This window comes from Tursiops truncatus, chromosome 1 (assembly GCF_011762595.2).
Source record: "Tursiops truncatus isolate mTurTru1 chromosome 1, mTurTru1.mat.Y, whole genome shotgun sequence".
NCBI classification, from domain to species: Eukaryota; Metazoa; Chordata; class Mammalia; order Artiodactyla; family Delphinidae; genus Tursiops; species Tursiops truncatus.
Genome location: NC_047034.1, coordinates 97,005,635 through 97,018,572, shown reverse-complemented (window position 1 = coordinate 97,018,572; position 12,938 = coordinate 97,005,635).

Here is a 12,938-nt window from a genome sequence, read left to right as displayed (position 1 = left end):
CTGTCTTCTCTCTTGCGCCTGTAATACATCAGGTATTAGAGGTGAGACAGGAATCCTGCTTGCTCCTACTGGTCCTTATGGACCCTTCTCTTTCCTCTCTAAACCAACAGAAAACACCCAATGCAGCCCATCTACTAACCCCTCTGCCAAACCAACACCTCCTTATTCCTTGAAGAAGTTAGATCCGGGCTGACTGTCTCTCTCTCCAACACTACTCCTGTCATAACAGTGGATGATTTCAATATTCACTTATGCCATTTTTCCAAACCCCTAAAATCTCAGTTTAGCTGCCCTCCTCCAGTGATGACGTTTTTCTCCTAAACTACCTCATACACCATTTCCACTGCTAGTACCAATACTGAAATCCCTTCGTAACTTAAACCCAAGTATCCTGTCTCTTAGCTCTTCTGCTCACTCATACTATTGCTCTGATTACTGTTTCAATCCCCCTTTCAGAGTTAAAATCCATTGATTCTACCACCTCTTTACTTATTCTTATGTCCTTCCTTCCTGAAATTCCATTGTCAATCAGTATAATCATTTCTTTGAAGGTGCCTTCACCTTTCTTATATTTATTTGGCAAAACCCCAATCCTGGTTAAATCTAAATCTCTGCCTACCTTATCCCTGTACCTGCTCATGTGAAAATGTCTGGGGGAAAGCAAGTAACCACGATGACTCGTCTCACTTAAGCCCACAATCAATAACTTTAATTGGGCTTTTAACATTTCTCAACAGTAATACTATATTTTTTGCTTGATTAATTTTCCATTTCTCGTAAATGACTACTTTATACTTCTTCCTTCACACTTCTAATCTCTAACACCTTCTTCACCTCTCTGAGGAAGCAATCAGAAAAGGATCTGTCAAGTTCTTGCCATTTATATATGCTCTGTATTTCCTCATATTACAATAGAAGAATTGCTTGTGCTCTGAGGTAAGTCCAGCCTCTCTCATTTGTGCTAGATCCTATCACCTTTTGCTCATTCAACCAATTCTCTCCTTTTATGTCCAAGTTGATGTGATTTTCTTTTTATCAGATTTTCTTCATTGGTATACAAAAACGCTATCCTTTCTTCCTTCTTAAAAATTCATCTCTTAACCCAACTTCCCTTTCAGTCACTATTCTATTTTTTTTTTTCTTGTCTGAGAAAAGCCCTACTGAAAATAGTTGTCTCTGCGCACTGGTTTACTCTCTGTACTGAATTCACTCTAGTCAGGCTTTCACTCCCACCATTCCACTACAGCTAGTCTTCTCCAGGTCATCAGCTGACTTGCTTGTTCTAAACAAAGCGTCCATCTACAGCTCTCATCTTAACTTAACCTACATGTAGACGTTTGTAGATTTGATCATTCTTTTCTCCTTGAAACGCTTTCACTGGGTTTCCAGAGCATCATAATCTTGCTTTTCCTGCTACCCCTCAGTTTCCTTTGATGATTCTTTCTTTCTCATCTCCCTGGCCACTTAATGATGGAGAGCCTCAGGGATAAGTCTTACTCACTCTGTAATATAGACTGTTGAATTTATTTCAGGTATAAATTATACATATAAATATATATAATCAGGTATATATAAAATGTATATCCTAGCTCCAATCTCTCCCGTGAATAACAGACTCATATATCCAACAGTCTACTGGACATCTCTTGAATAGATAATAAATCTCTGTGGTCACAACTCAGTTCATACTATTTCTCCTCAAAACCTGTTTCTGTTTTAATTTTCTTCATTTTAGTTAATGGCAGCTCCATCTTTTTGCCAAAATTTTCAGATCAATCCTTCTTGACTTCTCTCTTTTTTTTTCAAACTTCATATTTACTTATCCGCAAATCCTATTGTGTGTAACTTCAATCATATTCAGAATCTGACCGATTCTCACACTCTATTACCACACTCATCTATGCCTTCATCTCTCACCTGGATAAATGTAATAACCACCAAACTTGTCTCCTTTTTTCCTTCCTTGCCCTCTCCCCCTTGTCTATTCTTCACAGCAGAGGGACGCAAAATATTTTCTAATTTCCATTACAACTTATTCTTTGATCCATATGTTATTTAGAAGTGTGTTATTCAATTTTTATTTATTAGAAGATTTTCCACTTTTCTAAATTGATTTCTACTTTTAATTCCATTGTGTTAAAGAAACATGCTCTGTGTGAGCTCTATCTTTTAAATTTATTAAGACTCGTTTTTACTGCCAAGCATATGGTCTGTTTTAGTCAATGTCCCATGTACACTTGAAAGCAATGTATTTTCTGCAGTTGTTCGGCATAGTGCACTACAAATGTCATTTAGGTAAAGCTGGTTAATAGTGTTCTTCTAATCTTCTATATGTTTACTGAATTTTGTGCCAGTTCCCACTATAAATTACTGAGGAAAAAGTATGAAAATATCCAAGTGTTATTTGTGGACTTACCTATTGTTTTCTTTTCCCTTTTTCTCCATTTTTCCAAGCACTTTGAAAATGTGTTATTTGGTTAAATATATTTAAGTCATTATAACTTCCTAATGAATTGACACTTTTTGTCATTAAGAATTCTCTCTCTTTATCTCTGTTGAAAATCCTATCTTTGAACCATAAAGCACATCTGCTTTGTCTAATATCTATATAGCCACACTGCCTTTTTAAAAAATTAGTGTTTGCATGCTATATAATTTCCTGTCCTTTTTCTTTCAATGTATATGTGTCCTTATATTTAAAATAGATCCCTTGTAAATAGCATTTAGTTGGTTCTGGCAATCACTGTCTTTTAAATAGAGTGGTTTAGTCTGCTTAGGTTTATTGTAGTTACTGATATGATTGTGTCTAAGCTTACTGTCTTGCTCTTTGTTTTGCATATGTCCCATATGTTCTTTGTTATTTTGAAGGGAAATTTAAAAAATAATTTTTGTTTTGTTTTGTTTTTGTTTTCTTTCTGCGGTACGGGGGCCTCTCACCGCTGCGGGCTCTCCCATTGCGGAGCACAGGCTCCGGACGCACAGGTCCAGTGGTCATGGCCCACAGGCCCAGCCGCTCCGCAGCATGTGAGATCCTCCCAGACCAGGGCATGAACCCGTGTCCCCTGCATCGGCAGGCAGACTCCCAACCACCGCGCCACCAGGGAAGCCCAAAAAATAATTTTTTATATTTGCCCTCATATTTGTCACCTTCAGTGTTCTTCATTACTACAGGTCCAGACTTCTATCTGGAAACATTTCTCTTCAACCTGAGAACCTCCTTTGTACTTCTGTAGTGTGGGTTTCCCACTATTGAACTTACTAAACACTTATTTGTCTGAAATGTCTTCGTTTTGCTTTCAGTTTTGGATAGACATTTTTTATTGGACATATGATTCTGAATTAAAAGGATTTTCTTTTCTAAATGTTAAAAAAAGTCATTACATGCTCTCTTGCCTTCCACTTCTTTCTGATGAGAAGACAGCCGTCATTTTTATTATTCTACTGCTAATGTGTGTTTTGCCCCTTACTGGTTTTAAGATTTTTCTCTTTGTCTTTGTTATGCTTCAATTTTCACTTTTATGTGCCTCAGTGTGGTCTTTATATTTATTCATTCTCTTGGAATTTGCTGAATTTTTTTCTTCTGTAGATTAATAATTTTAATCAAATTTGAAAAATGTTTGGTCACTATCTTTTCAAATATTTTGTATTTTGTTCCATTTTCTCTCTTCACTCTTGTATGCTAGTTGCATGTATCTTCAACTGTTTGACATTAGCTCAGGTGATAATGGAAACTTTGGCCCGCATTTTTTATTCTTTCATTTTTCTTCTCTGTAAGTCAGATTAGATAATTCCTATGATCTGAATTTGAGATTACTAAAATTTTTTCTGCTTTTTTCAAGTCTGTTTAAGCATCTCAATAAATTCTTTGTTTCAGACAGGTTTTCTTTTCAGTCCTAAAGTTTTCATTTGCTCTTTTTCTAGAGTTCCAACTTTTTGCTAATATTCTCCATCTGTTCATACTTTTTGTCCATATTTTCCACTAAATTATTTAACATGCTGATAATAGCTCTTTTAAGTCCCTCACTGCTAATTCCAACCTTTGAATTATTTATGGGTCTTCTATCAGCCAACTTTTTGTTGAGATAGGTCTCTTGTCTCATCTTCTTCCATATCTAGTAATTTTATTATATGCTGAACATTGTGAATGATAATTGGAGAGCTTCTGGATTGCATCATTTTCCTCTAAAGAGAGGATTTTGTCCCGATGAATAGTTAAATTTTTGGCAGGTTACTTTGATCTCATTTGCTCTTGGTTTTAGCATGTTACAAGAGTAAGGATCTTAGGCTGCAGTTCTAACTCCTAAGGCATTGGCTTTCTAAATTCTCATCTGGATGCTCAAGTCATTCGTCGAGGTCTCTCCATGTGGCTGGGTGGGGATGCCAATGTTTCCCCAGAACTGTGAGGACTTGGAAACCTCTGTCCACTTCTTAGTCCCCCAGCATCTCTTTTTGGCTTATCCTCACATATTCATGTCCCACACATGCACAACTTAGAATTTAGCCAACAACATAAGGTGAATATTTATGCTAATTTCTCAGACTTATTTTCAGTCGTTTCCTCTCTCCAGGGTCCTGCCCTAACAATTCCAGATGTCTTAAAATCCCCAACGTCTAACATTCATTTACCCACTTACCTTTTCCTATATCCACCCATATAGCTCCTTTTGCTTGTTCAATCTTCTGAGAAATAATTTGGAAATCTCTCCCAGGCAGAAAACCAGCATGAATGGAAAATTTACCTCATGAGCTTCCCTTCTGTCAAGGATCACAGCCTTGTACTGTCCATTTTTCAACATTTGAAAACAGTTACAATTTTTTTTTCTCCAGTATTAACAGTTTTTTATTACATAAGGGTAAGTCTAATACTAACTTCTCAGTTAGGAACTGAACCATAATTTTGTTATTTTAAAACATTTTCAGCAGAGTATTTTCCCTATGGAAAAAAATTGAAATAGCACACACTTTTCAGTCTTAGAAAAATGTGCTGCAGATATTATGAATAATTAATATAGTGAAATCACGTTTTAAGTGCTGATAGTGGTAGTAATGGTGGTGGTTGTGGTGGTGATGGCGTTGTGTGTTTTTAGAGGGTAAGTTCTAAAGTTGACATATAAGACAACTACTGCATATACTTATCACTGAAAACCACTTGGAACAGAGATTTACATACCACCTTTCAGAAAGTTCAACAGATAGATGGCCACCTTCTTTGAGCATCAGGTGAAGAAGTTGGCTATATTAAAGCAAAACTTGTATCTTTAAGCACTAGATCACATTTAGTGCTTATACTAGGAGAAGAGACTGATGCTGACTAAAGAAACATCAGATGCACATATACTCTCTGTGGAATGTATTCTTTGAATGAAGCGGTAGACTTGGTTTTCTCCATCTTTTTTCCTATAAGATAGTAAATTGTATTCTCTCTCTCCTGTTTTCTGTCACTGTCTCTGTCCCCCTCTCTCTGTCTCTCACTCAAACACATGTCTAGTGGTATTTTTCACAAGTTTAATATGTGGATTGGTCTTCCCCAGAGTTTATGGCCAGAGGGCTGGATAGCTAAGTGGTTTATAACACAGAGCTACCTGTAGTTCCTCTATAGGGCTGATCAGTTTATTTTCTTTGGTTGCCTGAACACAGACATCATTTTGACCCCCATAGTTATAGTCAGTTGGTTTTGCATGAGATCTGTAGAAAATCTGTCATGACCAAAAGAATAATCCAATGCATGTATTATGTTAAAGGTCTTCACTTGTGGAAGATGTTGTGCCAGTCTATTAGCTATTTTGCATATTATGTCATTAATTCTTTCTGGTTGGCACAACTAGCCATCTCTGTCTCAATTTGCCTTAAGTAATTGGAGAGGAAAATAACTAAAAAAATAAGAAGTAATTTGAGAATAATTTCTTCTGTCAATTCTTTTAAGTTTATCAGCATTAATTTTTTAAATTTAGTAGCTAATGATGGTTATTCTTTTCTTTTACAACTTTATTAACATAAAATTGAAGTATAAAACAAGTACACAGGTAGAATGTGTACAACTTGATATGTTTTAACATATGCATACCCTTGTGAAACCACCATCACAATAAAGTGAATGTATCCATCATACCCCAAAGTTTCCTCGTGTCCCTTTGAAATCCATCCCTCATCATCTCCTATCCCCAAGAAACCACTGATTTACTTTCTGTCACTATAGATTAGTTTGCATTTTCTAGAAGTTTATATAAATGAAATAATAAAGTGTACTATTTCTACCTGGCTTCTTTCACTGAGCATAATGATTTTCTGATTTATTTATGTTGCTGCATCTGTCAATAATTCTTTCCTTTTTTTAATTCCTGAGTTATTTTCCATTGTATGGCTCTACCACAATTTGTTTAATTATTTAATTGCTGATAAACCTTTAGATTGTATCCAATTTTTGGCTATTACAAACAAAGCTTCTATGAATATTCATGTACAAATACTGGAATGGACATACATTTTTATTTTTCTTGGGTAAATAACTAGGAATGGAATTGCTGGGTGTATAATGAATGCATTTTAACTTTTTTACAAAACTGCCAAGACCTGTACTGAAGTTGTGGTGACATTTTATATTCTCAGCACTGATGAATGAGAGTTTTACTTACTCTACATACCCAGCAGCATATGATATGGTCAGACTTTTAATTATTTTATCATTTTACCCATTTTAATGGGTGTGTAGTGGTATCTCATTGTGGTTTTAATTTGCATTTTAATAACACCTAAAGATGTTAGACCTTTCTACCCATACTTATTTGCAATTCATATATATTCTTGTGTGAACTGCCTGTTCAAATCTTTTGCCCATATTTAATTGGTTTGTTTGTCTTTGTATTATATTGAGCTCTAAGGGGTCCTTTTGTATTTTGCATGTAAGTCCTTTGTCTCAAATGTATGTTTCAAGTATTTTTTCTCAGTCCCTGGATTGTCCCTTCATTTTCTTAATGGCATCTTTCAAGCAGGGCAAAACAGTTGATTTGACTTACTTAAAATTACCTGGCTTATAAATGTTACATCTGGAATTTGAACTCAAGTCTTTTCATTTCCCCAATCCTAGCTCTTAGCCATTGTGCTATGTTGTTAAAGAGTATTGCAATAATTCATTTATTTAGATTGAAATATTTTAATGAATGGCCACAATTTTGTAGTGTCAGTTCTTGAGTAGTGGACCTATGTAAGTGAACAACATATGGTTCCTGTCCACCTTATGATCCCAGAAAAATGTGAGAAAAAACCCTCAAATTTAGAAATGTATGTTGTATGCTGTATTAAAGGTATATAGCACAGACAAGGCAGGGATTTACTACCTGGGGTTGTAGAGAAAATTATCAAATAGAGCTGATTTTTGATCAGAGTCTGAAAGGTACAATGGGTCTGGAGAGCAGAATAGGATGATCAAGGATGTGCCATTTCCATACCATGTACACAGTGTGAACATGGCAAAGTCAGAGAGGGTTGAAAGCAAGTGGTCACTGCAGAATTGGGACTAAATGTTAGATTGTGAGAAAACCAAAAGATGCCATTTTAAATATATATTAGGATCTGATAATATTGAATGCTCTGATGCATAGACTTATAGATAATTAGCTATGAATATTTATCTGATTATGGTAAAACCATGGTCTTAGAATATTTATTCAGGTAGCAGTGTGCATGATTGGAAACATGGGGATGAGACTTGAGTTCAGGAAACAGTTGGAAAACGATTGTAATGGAAAAAGCGAAACTAAACTGATAGGAATTGATTTGGTGAAGAGGAAGGGCTGGATTTATGAGTTAATTTTAATGTCTAATCAACAGTTCAGGTATGGAATATATAGCATGCTGTTTGAGTACAGAGAATGGACCAAATTAAACACAATACATTAGATTACTAGCTAAGGAAAAGCCCTGAAGGAAAAAAAAAAACACTCCACATATTAAGCAATTGAGAATCATTATTATTTGATGATATGACTGAGCTATATCAAATGCCAGCAACCTAGAAAGAAAGCAAGGAGATCTGTAGTAAAGAATAAACATAGAAAACCCCAATTTAAAAAATTAATATATGACCCAGAAGAAAGACAAGGTTATTTTAATATTCAGTGCTGTCAATACTGCCTAAGGTGTTTACATGCGCTAGAAGAAAAGACTGTAATCTCTATTAATCAAGGGTGCCTGATGACACGTTGCTTGCTCCACACAGTCTGGTAGAATAACGTATCCGAACACAGATGGTCAAAGTCTTGGAGAGCCAAAGGCTGCCTGTGTCTAAGTGGAGTACCCAGAGAGAATCAATAGCTTAGAGTTTTGAACCAACTGCCAGCATGTTTCATTGGGTGCACAGACATACTTATGTAGCCTAAAGTGGTTTATAAACTAAAATGAGTAATTTTCTCATAAAAATCCAGATTTCTGGGTTCTCTTGAAATATTAGAAGATCCAGAGGCTCAGGGTCAACAGCAACATTTGTCAGGAGCTGCGTGTTGCAGCCACCAACCCTGTATCTGGGCATGCACCCGCATTTATACAATGTAAACATATTCACAGAAAGACCAGCGATCATTCATTTTTATTATCTCTCTGGCCTTGTGGGCATTTGAGTGTGCAGTCCCTGATTTAAGTTGCAAGTGAAGACTCAAGGGCTAGAGTATTTCATAACTGGATCCAATAAGACCCCTAAGGAAGGCTAAAGGAGTTGGGATTGTTCATTTTGAAAAAATATAATAAAATGTTTCCAGAAATATCTTCAGCATGAAGGCTGACACCTAGAAGGAGGCTCTCAATTGTATTAGATTAAATAGATTTTCTAATGAAGACCTATCTAAAGAAAAATTATCAAGTGGCCAAATTTTATTTTGAGTCAAAAAAACCACCTTTCCCATTGTCCTTTTCTTTCTCTTCAGCATTGGAGTATATCACCAGATTCTTTGGTCTTCATTAACATCTTCTGTAAAATATGTGTGCATGTTTATGTATTTATATTTATGAAACATCTTCTAAAATATTCTCAGTAGCTAAAGAGAATAGGATTTTACAACTATCTCTGGCTTTAACTACTAGGGTACTATCAAAGGTTTGGGTTTTAGATTCATTTATTCTTTCAGCAAATATTTATTTAGCTCCTGGGGATAAAGCAGGTTCAAGGTTCCTTCTTTCTTAGAGCTTAAATTCCAGTGGGAAGACAGATAATAGATAAATAATAATAGTAAACAAATACATAATTTTGCATTTTGATAAGAGCTATGATGAATAAAAGCATTATTGGAATGGAAAGTGGCATGGCTGTGAAAGTCGCTATAGAAAGGCAGGTCAGGGAAGGACTCTCTGAAGAGTGACATTTGAATTAAAACTGAATTATGAGGAGTCAGCCTGGGGTTGTCATTTTCTGGACAGTAGACACAGAAAATGTAAAGGCAAGAAGGCTCTTGACATGTTCTCGAGGCAGAGACAAGGCCAACAAGGAAGAGAGTGGCAGATGATTATGACTGAGGTGCATTTCTCATGTCTGTAAGTTCCTTGTGGTTCTAAATCACTTACTGTAAAATAGGGAAAATAACATCTCTTTCACTGGGTTGTATAAGGATTAAATATAATCATGGATAAAATATTAATCTGTTGGGGTCATTTCTGAAGGATTGTGGAACTTCCTAGGAGCAAGGAATAAGTAAACAAGCTTCATCCAGCAACAAACACCTCCTTCATAGAAGAGACAGGTTTCTGAGCACAGAGCAGGTGCACGTCAAATTCAGTCCCCTAACCAATTCATGTCTGACTACTGTGGACTATGTGGAATTAAGGTGCTCTTTGGTGACAGGACAGGGTGAGCTGGAAGTAAAAAGTTATAAGTGCTATTTACTTTCATTTAAAACCCTTTAAGATATTGGAACACAAGCAAAAGTTTTTGGGGGTCCACATGAGAAAGTAAAAATCTAACACATCTTGAGAGTTCTGTCTATTTCTACAGAGAACACAGCTGGCTTTAGTGCTTTAGCTTCAGTGGCAACACACCTCTCATGAGATGCCAATCCCCATGGAAAGAGTTGAAAAGTCGAGTGGATGAGATAGTTCCTGGAAGATGTGGCACTCCTTAGCAGAGGCTGCTGTAGTGCCTGGAAAATAAGTGGTGCCCAGAGGGAATGGTGGTAATAGGCTGAAGAAGCACAGGTGTCCATAGGGACATAGAGATGTCTGGTGATGCCAGAGCCACCTAAAGAGCAGTATGGTACCCAGAAGATGCTGTGGTGGCAATATCCAGCATTACTGCATGATGTTGTAGCCAGACTATCCTGGCAAAAGAGGAAAGCAGAGAGACAGAGAAAAAAAAGACAGAAGTGATATTGTGTAATAGAGTAACTGACTGGTAGCATGTGTGAAATACAATCTGAAGATTTACCGAGAAACTTGGGAGTTGGATAGCCAGGGACTGGGGATCTGAATGTAAGAACAAGAGACAGGAAAATGTGTGTGTAACACTTAATACTGTGCCAGACATATAGTAAATATCCATATAGAGTTGCCAGATGAAATACGGGATGCCCAGTTAACTTAGAATCTCAGATGAACAGTGAATAATTTTTTAGTATAAGTGTGTCCCAAATATTGCATTGGGGATACTTATACTAAAAATTATCCATTGTTTGTCTCAGACTCAAAGGTAGCTGGGCATCTGTATTTTAGTTTGCCAAATCTGGCAACCTTATGCCCATAAAACTTCATTTGTTTTTATGGTGCCCTATAGCTTAATTAATTGCCCCTTACTATTTGGAAGCCATTTTCTGCAAACTTCCCAGCAGGTTTATTGTAGTTGGGTTTTAAATTATTTACTTAAAACACAGTGCCACCTAGCTGGGACTTGCTATTTAACTATTTCATACCCATTACATGTAAGTTTCATCCAAGCAGCCACAGTATGCGCTATGTCGCAAGATTCAGTATATTTTATTACCTATTGGGAAGAACTCCTTTTATCTAATGGGCATTTTTTCTTGACATTTTCCCCCCTCTAATCAGACTGCCAGCATCTCTTAAATACTTAAGATGTACTCAAGCTGAGAGCTTAGTTTTGAAGGAACGAGGCAGTGAATTACTGTTGGAGGTGGAAGAAGTCATTAGAGGGAAAAAGAATTTTGGCAGGGAGGGGGAACCATGGTAAGGGACTCCAGGCAGGCTGGATTGTGAAGAAATTAAAAGAGGGACATGTGGAAGGAAGCTTAAAACTCAATTTAGTCTATCACTTATATACGGAATCTAAAAAAAATGATACAAATAATTTGTTTACAAAACAGAAATAGACTCACAGACGTAGAAAAGAAACTTATGGTTACCAAAGGGAAAAGGGTCAGAAGGGGTAAATTAGGAGTTTGGGATTAACAGATACACACTACTATATATAAAATATATAAAGAACAGGGACCTACTGTATAGCACATGGAACTATATTCAATATTTTGTAGTAATGTATAATGGAAAAGAATCTGAAAAAATATATGTGTGTATATATATATATATATATATATATATATATATATATGCATCACTTTGTTGTACACCTGAAACACTGTAAATCAACTATACTTCACTAAAAAAAACCCTTAATTTAGTCTCCTTCAGAATTTTGTCTATATTCAGTCCTGGCTATATTCAGGATATACTGAATATATATACATATATATATAAGTATATATAAGTATATATAAATATATATATATATACTCAGGATATATATATATATATATATATATATATATATATATATATATTTGTCTATATTCAGGATATACTGGCTTTGATACTCTGGCTCTAGAAACAAATTTTCCCCTTCCAGAGCAGACACAACATCATTAGAGTAAATCACAGTGTTCACAGATTCTTTTTTTTTTTTTTTTTTTTTGCGGTACGCGGGCCTCTCACTGTTGTGGCCTCTCCTGTTGCGGAGCACAGGCTCCAGACGCGCAGGCTCAGCAGCCATGGCTCACGGGCCCAGCCGCTCCGCGGCATGTGGGATCTTCCCAGACCGGGGCACAAACCCGTGTCCCCTGCATCGGCAGGCGGACTTTCAACCACTGCGCCACCAGGGAAGCCCTCTCACAGATTCTTGTTCCTTTGGTGGGGGGGAGACAGATCCCCCTGATTCCTAGCCCTGAGTGGATTGCTCCTTCCATGTTCACTCTAGGTTGCAGAGTTAAGCTGCTTCTGAAGCTGCATACAGTCTCAGGAAGAGCAAATTCAGCGACGGATTAGCAATACCTGCCGTGAAAAATGGGAGTTTGGGAGATACGGAATGGCAAAATGGACCAGGAGTGATTTAGCGTAATGCTACCTTTAGGAATGTTTTGGTTTGTATGTTTAGGGCAAGAATAACAAGAGCCAGGCAAGTTCCCAGGCCAATGTCCGGGACACTCTTGGTAGATCTTGGAGTGGGCTTATCACATGGAGAGAAGCAAATGGGAGTGAGAGCTGGCAGCCCAGGGCTGCGAGGAGCTGTGTTGAAATTTGGCTCCTTCTACAGCCTTGAGAAGATCCCCCATTCCATGCCTAAGTCTCTAGGCTTGCAGAGGGTTGGTTAACCCATCCACTGTTATCCGTGTAGGTGGATGGAAATCACACGAATAGAGTCCTATTAAGGCATGCTAGAAATAGAAGCTTCAAGGGGCCACAGGTGCCAAATAAGGCACATTTCCCTGCAATTCGCCCCTCAGCAATCGTGCCAGACATTGCTAATCGATCACTGGACTCTTTCCCACCGGAAGCCCGGAAGCAGCTTCACTATCAGTCTTAACTGAGCAACCCAGGCAGCAATTTTTAATATTGATTGGAAACTAATTTGACATTTCCGGTCAGAGACCAGATTCTGAGACAGCACAATTCCACTCTGCTATGGGACTAAAACAAAGATTGGGAAAGGGTGACGGTCAAAGATAAGGGTA